Here is an 11,586-nt window from a genome sequence, read left to right as displayed (position 1 = left end):
TCCACCGCTGCATTCACAAATTTGCGCTTGCAGACACATAACTAAAATCAGGGCCGTCTTTTCGTATGGGCACAATGGGCTCTTGCCCAAGGGCCCCAGGAGTCTAATGGCCCTAGGCTGATAGCTGAGGGTCTTCTCTTTCCAGGGGTACCACATTTTTTAAATTCAGCCATAGGGAACCTGAGATATTCAACTTTTAAGCAGTGGTCCCCACCCAAGACTATTAAGTGCTCTTCCCAGCCAGATATTTCAGGTTCTGTCTGACTTAGAGTTTTCTGAGGATAAACTCCAAGAGATGAGACTCTCCCCTTGCAGTGGACACTGGCAGTTTGTCTCTACTATGCCCAGAACCAGAGATATCAGCCTTCCAGCAGCTGGTCCCTGCTCCAGCTCCACATGCCTGGTATACAGTGTATTTTTTCATTGGTGGATTGCTCTGGCTCCTGAACTCTGATCCCCAAGTCCCCTGTACCTCCTGAAAGGTGTCCCCAGTACCTCCTGAAAGGTGTACCCAGAACCTCCTGAAAGGTGTCCCCAGTACCTCCTGACAGGTGTCCCCAGTACCTCCTGACAGGTGTCCCCAGTACCTCCTGACAGGTGTCCCCAAAACCTCCTGACAGGTGTCCCCAGTACCTCCTGACAGGTGTCCCCAGTACCTCCTGACAGGTGTCCCCAGTACCTCCTGACAGGTGTCCCCAGTACCTCCTGACAGGTGTCCCCAGTACCTCCTGAAAGGTGTCCCCAGTACCTCCTGAAAGGTGTCCCCAGAACCTCCTGAAAGGTGTACCCAGAACCTCCTGAAAGGTGTACCCAGAACCTCCTGAAAGGTGTCCCCAGTACCTCCTGAAAGGTGTCCCCAGTACCTCCTGAAAGGTGTCCCCAGTACCTCCTGACAGGTGTCCCCAGTACCTCCTGACAGGTGTCCCCAGTACCTCCTGACAGGTGTCCCCAAAACCTCCTGACAGGTGTCCCCAGTACCTCCTGACAGGTGTCCCCAGTACCTCCTGACAGGTGTCCCCAGTACCTCATGACAGGTGTCCCCAGTACCTCCTGACAGGTGTCCCCAGAACCTCCTGAAAGGTGTCCCCAGTACCTCCTGAAAAGTGTCCCCAGTACCTCCTGACAGGTGTCCCCAGTACCTCCTGACAGGTGTCCCCAAAACCTCCTGACAGGTGTCCCCAGTACCTCCTGACAGGTGTCCCCAGTACCTCCTGACAGGTGTCCCCAGTACCTCCTGACAGGTGTCCCCAGTACCTCCGGAAAGGTGTCCCCAGTACCTCCTGAAAGGTGTCCCCAGTACCTCCTGACAGGTGGGACTCTCTAGTGTTTTACCTCATTAAAAGCTAAGAAATCTATTTCCAGGAACTGGAGATATCTGCAGTCAAGCAAGCTGCCCGCCCACCAGAAAATGATGAATATTAAGCCCACTCCACCCCTCCCCTGTGTATTAAACCTCCCATACCACCCTGGAAGTCATATACCGGGGCCCCTTCATTCTGCCCAATGCCCTTTCTACAGTTTAGTGTTCTCCCTCCCGCCCCATCTGTGCAGTAAAGGAGTAATTAGCAGAAATTACTGCTCCAGGTCCTACATGCTGAGCGGAAGATAGAACACCCCCTACCACCCGCCGGACATCAAAGCTGCCGCTGATAGCACCCCCCACCCCTACCGCTGCAGGATGGGGAGGGGCCACAGTCCATTGCTTTGCCCAGGAGCCTACACTGCTGTTAAGACAACCCTGACTATGATTAATGATGTCACTGTGTAATAAGAAGCTTATTTCCCTGACGTTCTCCTATAGCTGAGCTGTGTATCTGTAACACTGACCTGCGTGGCAGATTTATGTGTCAGGCTCAGTATTTGTATATCGGGGCTGGACCTTGTTCCCCCTCCCCTGCCTCCATCTTTACACAACAGCGACAAACTAAGCCACACCCTCAATCTGCTGAAGCCACTCCCCCAATTTATCTAACGTCCAATTATGCTCATGTTCTGAAAAATGTCTAAAATCAATGTTACATGACGCTGCGGCTGACTCATAAGTGGACGCTAATGGCACTGATGCCGCATCATTGTACGCAGCGGCTGTGTAAAATGATGCAAAAGCCGCAGGTGGCGCTTTCACCCATTACCGACTTCTCTGATCCGCTGCCGCATTGGACCAACTGCGTGTACATTGCTGGGCCAACGGACAACTGAGTAACCCTCAAGTTACTCGTCATGTCCGCCAAAACTACGGTATTGGGATTCACACCCACAAAATGGGGCTGACACACCCGTATTCGGGAACGCTCCACATCGGCGACCACAAACACCAGCAATCATGCTGCGGCTTTCAGGGCTACCGACATCACAGCTGCAGGCCTGTGTGCCCTCTGTGAAATATGGGTTTCCTCAGCCCCGGCAGATTACACCCCAGCACTCACTGCCCGGCTGCAGGCCTGTGTGCCCTCTGTGAAATATGGGTTTCCTCAGCCCCGGCAGATTACACCCCAGCACTCAATGCCCGGCTGCAGGCCTGTGTGCCCTCTGTGAAATATGGGTTTCCTCAGCCCCGGCAGATTACACCCAGCACTCACTGCCCGGCTGCAGACATGTGTGTCCTCTGTGAAATACGGGTTTCCCCCGCCCTGCAGATTATACCCCAGCACTCACTGCCCAGCTGCAGGCCTGTGTGTCCTCTATGAAATACGGGTTTCCTCAGCCCCGGCAGATTACACCCCAGCACTCACTGCCCGGCTGCAGGCCTGTGTGTCCTCTGTGATTACACCCCAGCACTCACTACCCGGCTGCAGGCCTGTGTGTCCTCTGTGATTACACCCCAGCACTCACTGCCCGGCTGCAGGCCTGTGTGTCCTCTGTGATTACACCCCAGCACTCACTGCCCGGCTGCAGGCCTGTGTGTCCTCTGTGATTACACCCCAGCACTCACTACCCGGCTGCAGGCCTGTGTGTCCTCTGTGATTATACCCCAGCACTCACTGCCCAGCTGCAGGCCTGTGTGCCCTCTGTGATTACACCCCAGCACTCACTGCCCGGCTGCAGCCCTGTGTGTCCTCTGTGATAACACCCCAGCACTCACTGCCCGGCTGCAGCCCTGTGTGTCCTCTGTGATTACACCCCAGCACTCACTGCCCGGCTGCAGACCTGTGTGTCCTCTGTGATTACACCCCAGCACTCACTGCAGGCTGCAGGCCTGTGTGTCCTCTGTGATTACACCGCAGCACTCACTGCCCGGCTGCAGGCCTGTGTGCCCTCTGTGATTACACCCCAGCACTCACTGCCCGGCTGCAGGCCTGTGTGTCCTCTGTGATTACACCCCAGCACTCACTACCCGGCTGCAGGTCTGTGTGTCCTCTGTGATTACACCCCAGCACTCACTGCCCGGCTGCAGGCCTGTGTGTCCTCTGTGATTACACCCCAGCACTCACTGCCCGGCTGCAGGCCTGTGTGTCCTCTGTGATTACACCCCAGCACTCACTACCCGGCTGCAGGTCTGTGTGTCCTCTGTGATTACACCCCAGCACTCACTGCCCGGCTGCAGGCCTGTGTGTCCTCTGTGATTACACCCCAGCACTCACTGCCCGGCTGCAGGCCTGTGTGCCCTCTGTGATTACACCCCAGCACTCACTGCCCGGCTGCAGGCCTGTGTGTCCTCTGTGATTACACCCCAGCACTCACTACCCGGCTGCAGGTCTGTGTGTCCTCTGTGATTACACCCCAGCACTCACTGCCCGGCTGCAGGCCTGTGTGTCCTCTGTGATTACACCCCAGCACTCACTGCCCGGCTGCAGGCCTGTGTGTCCTCTGTGATTACACCCCAGCACTCACTGCCCGGCTGCAGGCATATGTGTCCTCTGTGATTACACCCCAGCACTCACTGCCCGGCTGCAGACCTGTGTGCCCTCTGTGATTACACCCCAGCACTCACTGCCCGGCTGCAGGCCTGTGTGTCCTCTGTGATTACACCCCAGCACTCACTGCCCGGCTGCAGGCCTGTGTGTCCTCTGTGATTACACCCCAGCACTCACTGCCCGGCTGCAGGCCTGTGTGTCCTCTGTGATTACACCCCAGCACTCACTGCCCGGCTGCAGGCCTGTGTGTCCTCTGTGAAATACGGGTTTTCTCAGCCCCTGCAGATTACACCCCAGCACTCACTGCCCGGCTGCAGGCCTGTGTGTCCTCTGTGAGATTACGCCCCAGCACTCACTGCATACTTACCTACTTTTGAAAACTAGTTTCAGGGAGATTTCAAGGGGCATCAGAATACGCCACAGTTTCCGTTGAGGGTGTGTGTCAAAGGGCGAGTTTAGGTCCACCTAAGGGCGTATTTATTGCCACTTAGGGGTGTGTCCTGCAATGGCAGGTGAAAACTATAGTACTAATAGCAGCACTTACACCATGGTAGACATTAGCGCTTCAGCATGACCCGCAGCTCCACATATCACCCTCTTCTGTGAGCTGCTCTGGGACCCACCGCTCCACGTCTTCAGCAGCACCGCGCACCACACGGGGGTTGACTAACGGGGTGCCCAGCGCTGCCTGCTGTAATATACACCTCAGACAGCGCTGCAGCTGTCAACAACTATGCATACGGACAATAGGGGTAGTTACGGCCCGGCACACAGCACCATAATATATTACATTATGCACAGCCCACATCCCTCATATTGCACCCAGTATACACAGCACCATATCACATTACATTATACACAGCCTCCCCCATATTACACCCAGTACTACATCACATTACCTTTTACACAGCCCTCCTCCCCTTGTATTCCACCCAGTACCTATTACATTGCATTATGCACAGCATATACCCCCCATATTACACCCAATAGCACATTGCATTGCACTTTACACAGCCCCTCCCATATTACACCCAGTTGCACATTACACTACATTATACACAGACCCCTCCCCATATTACACCCAGTACCATATTATATTGCATTATGCACAGCATACACAGCTCCCCCATATTACACCCAATAGCACATTACATTTTACACAGACCCCCATATTACACTGCCTCCTCCATATTACAAGACCCCCCATATTACACTGCCTCCTCCATATTACACCCAGTAACATATTACACAGACTCCCATATTACACGCCTCCTCCATATTACACCCAGTAACATATTACACAGACCCCCCATATTACACTGCCTCCTCCATATTACACCCAGTAACATATTACACAGACCCCCATATTACACTGCCTCCTCCATATTACACCCAGTAGCATATTACACAGACCCCCATATCACACTGCCTCCTCCATATTACACCCAGTAGCATATTACACAGCCCCCCATATTACACTGCCTCCTCCATATTACACCCAGTAGCATATTACACAGACCCCCATATTACACTACCTCCTCCATATTACACCCAGTAGCATATTACACAGACCCCCATATTACACTGCCTCCTCTATATTACACCCAGTAGTATATTACACAGACCCCCATATTACACTGCCTCCTCCATATTACACCCAGTAGCATATTACACAGACCCCCATATCACACTGCCTCCTCCATATTACACCCAGTAGCATATTACACAGCCCCCCATATTACACTGCCTCCTCCATATTACACCCAGTAGCATATTACACAGACCCCCATATTACACTACCTCCTCCATATTACACCCAGTAGCATATTACACAGCCCCCCATATTACACTGCCTCCTCCATATTACACCCAGTAGCATATTACACAGACCCCCATATTACACTGCCTCCTCCATATTACACCCAGTAGCATATTACACAGACCCCCATATCACACTGCCTCCTCCATATTACACCCAGTAGCATATTACACAGACCCCCATATTATTACACTGCCTCCTCTATATTACACCCAGTAGTATATTACACAGACCCCCATATTACACTGCCTCCTCCATATTACACCCAGTAGCATATTACACAGACCCCCATATCACACTGCCTCCTCCATATTACACCCAGTAGCATATTACACAGACCCCCATATCACACTGCCTCCTCCATATTACACCCAGTAGCATATTACACAGACCCCCATATCACACTGCCTCCTCCATATTACACCCAGTAGCATATTACAGACCCCCATATTACACTGCCTCCTCCATATTACACCCAGTAGCATATTACACAGACCCCCCATATTACACTGCCTCCTCCATATTACACCCAGTAGCATATTACACTGCACCCTCATATTACACTACCCCCTCCATATTACACCCAGTAGCATATTACACAGCACCCCCATATTACACTGCCTCCTCCATATTACACCCAGTAGCATATTACACAGACCCCCATATCACACTGCCTCCTCCATATTACACCCAGTAGCATATTACACAGACCCCCATATCACACTGCCTCCTCCATATTACACCCAGTAGCATATTACACAGACCCCCATATTACACTGCCTCCTCCATATTACACCCCGTAGCACAGGGCCGTAACTACGTGTGTGCCAAGTGGGCTTGGCACACAACGCAGTTGCCCTGAGAGCGCAAATTGACTCATTACATGCCGCCTCTGCTGTGTGCTGTGTGCGCCGCGCTGTGGAGGGAGAAGAGGACCAGCGCCGGGCAGCGGAGAAAGAGGAGGAGGGAGGGGGAGCAGGGAGCCGCAGCAGCGCTATGTCATTGGTAGTAAGCGCCGCTGCAGCATCCCCCTCTCCTTCTATATTGGCTGCCCGGCGCTGCTGTGGATGCTGGGATGCAGTTCCTCCATCCCAGCATCCACAGCAGCGCCGGGCAGCCAATACGGAAGGAGAGGGGGATGCTGCAGCGGCGCTTACTACCAATGACATAGCGCTGCTGCGGCTCCCTGCTCCCCCTCCCTCCTCCTCCTTCTCATCTCACAGCCTGCACCGAGGGAGCTGCACGAGGAGCCTGACTGCCAGCAGGGAGATGGTAAGTATCTCTCTCTTTCTCTCTCTCTCTCTCTCTCTCAGGGGGTCACCGTCTGCCGCAATGTGTAAAAAGGGGGATGGCTGCCGCAATGTGTAAAAAGGGGGACTGGCTGTAAAAAGGGGGCATGGCTGCCGCAATGTGTAAAAAGGGGGACTGGATGCCGCAATGTGTAAAAAGGGGGACTGGCTGCCGCAATGTGTAAAAAGGGGGCCTGGCTGCCGCAATGTGTAAAAAGGGGGACTGGCTGCCGCAATGTGTAAAAAGGGGGACAAAAGGGGGCCTGGCTGCCGCAATGTGTAAAAAGGGGGACTGGCTGTAAAAAGGGGGCATGGCTGCCGCAATGTGTAAAAAGGGGGACTGGCTGCCGCAATGTGTAAAAATGGGGACTGGATGCCGCAATGTGTAAAAAGGGGGACTGGCTGCCGCAATGTGTAAAAAGGGGGCCTGGCTGCCGCAATGTGTAAAAAGGGGGCCTGGCTGCCGCAATGTGTAAAAAGGGGGACAAAAGGGGGCCTGGCTGCCGCAATGTGTAAAAAGGGGTCCTGGCTGCCGCAATGTGTAAAAAGGGGTCCTGGCTGTCGCAATGTGTAAAAAGGGGGCCTGGCTGCCGCAATGTGTAAAAAGGGGTACTGGCTGCCGCAATGTGTAAAAAGGGGGCCTGGCTGCCGCAATGTGTAAAAAGGGGGACGCTGTCTGCTGTAATGTGTAAAAGGGGCTCTACCTGGTGTAGTGGCGCTACTGTGCAGCGTAATTTGAATAATGTAGACTACTGTGCACCGTAGTATGAATTGCTATTATTTTGTGGTCACGCCCCTTCCCCGTGAAGCCACGCCCCTATTAATTTTTCGCACGCCTACGGCGAGCACTGCCCCTCTCTTACATGGGTGGGGCGCCACTGTCGTTTCTTGCACACAGCGCTAAAATGCCTAGTTACGGCACTGCCATAGCATATTACACAGACCCCCATATTACACTGCCTCCTCCATATTACACTCAGTAGCATATTACACTACACCCCATATTACACTGCCTCCTCCATATTACACCCCGTAGCATATTACACAGACCCCCCATATTACACTTCCTCCTCCATATTACACCCAGTAGCATATTACACAGACCCCCATATTACACTTCCTCCTCCATATTACACCCAGTAGCATATTACACTGCCTCCTCCATATTACACCCAGTAGCATATTACACAGACCCCCATATTACACTGCCTCCTCTATATTACACTCAGTAGCATATTACACAGCACCCCCATATTACACTGCCTCCTCCATATTACACCCAGTAGCATATTACACAGCCCCCCATATTACACTGCCTCCTCCATATTACACCCAGTAGCATATTACACAGACCCCCATATTACACTGCCTCCTCCATATTACACCCAGTAGCATATTACACAGACCCCCATATTACACTGCCTCCTCCATATTACACCCAGTAGCATATTACACTGCCTCCTCTATATAACACCCAGTAGCATATTACACAGCCCCCCATATTACACTGCCTCCTCCATATTACACCCAGTAGCATATTACACAGACCCCCATATTACACCCAGTAGCATATTACACAGCCCCCCATATTACACTGCCTCCTCCATATTACACCCAGTAGCATATTACACAGACCCCCATATTACACTACCTCCTCCATATTACACCCCGTAGCACATTACACAGAACCCCATATTACACTACCTCCTCCATATTACACCCAGTAGCACATTACACAGAACCCCATATTACACACTGCCTCCTCCATATTACACCCCGTAGCACATTACACAGAACCCCATATTACACTGCCTCCTCCATATTACACCCAGCAGTACACTGCATATTACACATCCCCCCTCCCCATATTACACCCAGTAGCACACTAACTATTACACCCCACCTTCCCCCACATAACCCCCCAGTACATACAGCACCCACCTGGGTTGTTGCTCCCTCCTGTAAAGAGCAGGGAGCCGGCCCCAGGACAGTATGCAGCCCAGGGAAGCCACTTCCAGGAGCAGCAGGAAGGTCGGGCGGATACACACAGCCCACTGTGAGTGTGGTGGGCGGGGCCAGCCAGAGTGAAGAAGCAGAGCCCTGGCTGCCGGGTTATGGGCGTCACTGTACGGGTGGCAGCTCTGCACATTATTCCCACGCTGTTGCTGCTACGCAGACACCTCCCGGGTCTCCGAAAGTCTGACGCCACTGCTACTCTCAACCCAGCTGTGGCCGACCGCAAGTGACTGTTCCAGTGTAAGCCCCGCCCCCTGCATTTCCGGACTCGCGCATGCGCAGTCTGGATTTGCAAGGAGGAACTGTTAAAAACCGGGAGTGCTGGCAATGTTTGCGGGGCAGCGGGAGGGTCAGTTAAAAATCGGGAGCCTCCCGCTGAATGCTGGAGGGTAGCCAAGCCTGACTCACTGTATAAGACACTGCGTGACAGACAGACCATCGCTGTCTCTGCATGTCACATGGAAGTGACAGGAGTTATTATATAGTGATAATTACAGGAACCTGGTAATGAGACACACCCACAGGACAGTCACTCAGCACCGGTAACACGCGCTATTCCAGTAACACACATTGGGCCTAATTCAGAGTTGATCGCAGCAGATTTGTTAGCAGCTGGGTAAAACCATGTGCACTGCAGGTGTGACCGATGTAACATGTGCAGAGAGAGTTAGATTTGGGTGGGGTATGTTCAAACTGAAATCTAAATTGCAGTGTAAAAATAAAGTAGCCAGTATTTACCCTGCACAGAAACAATATAACCCACCCGAATCTAACTCTCTCTGCACATGTTACATCGGCCCCACCTGCAGTGCACATGGTTTTGCCCAACTGCTAACAAATTTGCTGCTGCGAGCAACTCTGAATTACGCCCATTATTTCCTCGTTCCTGCATCTCCTTCCCCCGTCCTACATGAATGTATCACAGGCAGTGTGGGTGAGTCAGTTGTACCTCCCATTGTGAGTTAAGGGGTGTACCTGGCTGTAATGTGGGGTCCTCATGTAAGGTAAATGCAGGGAGGGGGCGTCACTGGTGGTGCAGGCTACACAGAGATGAGCACAGGCAGCGTTACTCTGGTTGTCAGTGATAGCGATGACAGTTATCAAAGCAGCAGCAGATAGGGGCCGTCCGATGCGCAGAGGTGCGTACGACCAAACATACGGTGACTATTCACAGTTATCCTCTATGTGTATTACAGCAGGCCAGGGGTCAGTGTGAGTCAGCCCCTATGTATATTACAGCAGGCCAGGGGGGCAGTGTGAGTCAGCCCCTATGTGTATTACATCAGCCAGGCCAGTGTGAGTCAGCTGCTATGTATATTACAGCAGGCCAGGGGGGCAGTGTGAGTCAGCCTCTATGTGTATTACAGCAGCCAGGCCAGTGTGAGTCAGCTGCTATGTATATTACAGCAGGCCAGGGGGGCAGTGTGAGTCAGCCTCTATGTGTATTACAGCAGGCCAGGGGGGCAGTGTGAGTCAGCTGCTATGTGTATTACAGCAGGCCGGGCCAGTGTGAGTCAGCTGCTATATGTATTACAGCAGGCCAGGGGGGCAGTGTCATTCAGCCTCTATGTGTATTACAGCAGGTCGGGCCTGTGTGAGTCATCCCCTATGTATATTACAGCAGGCCAGGGGGGCAGTGTGAGTCAACCCCTATGTGTATTACTGCAGCAGGCTAGGCCAATGTGAGTTAGCCCCTATGTGTATTACAGCAGGCCGGGCCAGTGTGAGTTAGCCCCTATGAGTATTACAGCAGGCCAGGGGGGCAGTGTGAGTCAGCCTCTATGTGTATTACAGCAGGCCGGGCCAGTGTGAGTCAGCTGCTATATGTATTACAGCAGGCCAGGGGGGCAGTGTCATTCAGCCTCTATGTGTATTACAGCAGGTCGGGCCTGTGTGAGTCATCCCCTATGTATATTACAGCAGGCCAGGGGGGCAGTGTGAGTCAACCCCTATGTGTATTACAGCAGGCTAGGCCAATGTGAGTTAGCCCCTATGTGTATTACAGCAGGCCGGGCTAGTGTGAGTTAGCCCCTATGAGTATTACAGCAGGCCGGGCCAGTGTGAGTCAGCTGCTATATGTATTACAGCAGGCCAGGGGGGCAGTGTCATTCAGCCTCTATGTGTATTACAGCAGGTCGGGCCTGTGTGAGTCATCCCCTATGTATATTACAGCAGGCCAGGGGGGCAGGGTGAGTCAACCCCTATGTGTATTACAGCAGGCTAGGCCAGTGTGAGTTAGCCCCTATGAGTATTACAGCAGGCAGGGCCAGTGTGAGTCAGCTGCTATATGTATTACAGCAGGCCAGGGGGGCAGTGTCATTCAGCCTCTATGTGTATTACAGCAGGCCGGGCCAGTGTGAGTCAGCTGCTATATGTATTACAGCAGGCCAGGGGGGCAGTGTCATTCAGCCTCTATGTGTATTACAGCAGGTCGGGCCTGTGTGAGTCATCCCCTATGTATATTACAGCAGGCCAGGGGGGCAGTGTGAGTCAACCCCTATGTGTATTACAGCAGGCTAGGCCAATGTGAGTTAGCCCCTATGTGTATTACAGCAGGCCGGGCCAGTGTGAGTTAGCCCCTATGAGTATTACAGCAGGCCGGGCCAGT

At 52.9% G+C, this 11,586-nt stretch overlaps 1 protein-coding gene across 1 annotated transcript in view; it reads right to left on the bottom strand.

Moving 5' to 3' along the window:
* LOC134928626 (E3 ubiquitin-protein ligase TRIM39-like) overlaps positions 1-8,988 on the bottom strand; it is a 38,960-nt gene extending 29,972 nt beyond the window's left edge. Inside the window, exon 1 of the mRNA XM_063924552.1 lies at positions 8,904-8,988. The gene's annotated coding sequence lies outside the window, so the exon portion shown is untranslated. The remainder of the gene's footprint in view (positions 1-8,903) is intronic.
* Positions 8,989-11,586: the final 2,598 nt, after the last annotated feature.

Source organism: Pseudophryne corroboree, chromosome 5, assembly GCF_028390025.1.
Source record: "Pseudophryne corroboree isolate aPseCor3 chromosome 5, aPseCor3.hap2, whole genome shotgun sequence".
NCBI classification, from domain to species: domain Eukaryota; kingdom Metazoa; phylum Chordata; class Amphibia; order Anura; family Myobatrachidae; genus Pseudophryne; species Pseudophryne corroboree.
The sequence above is the reverse complement of the archived record's forward strand: the minus strand, read 5'-3'. Positions and strand labels throughout refer to the sequence as shown.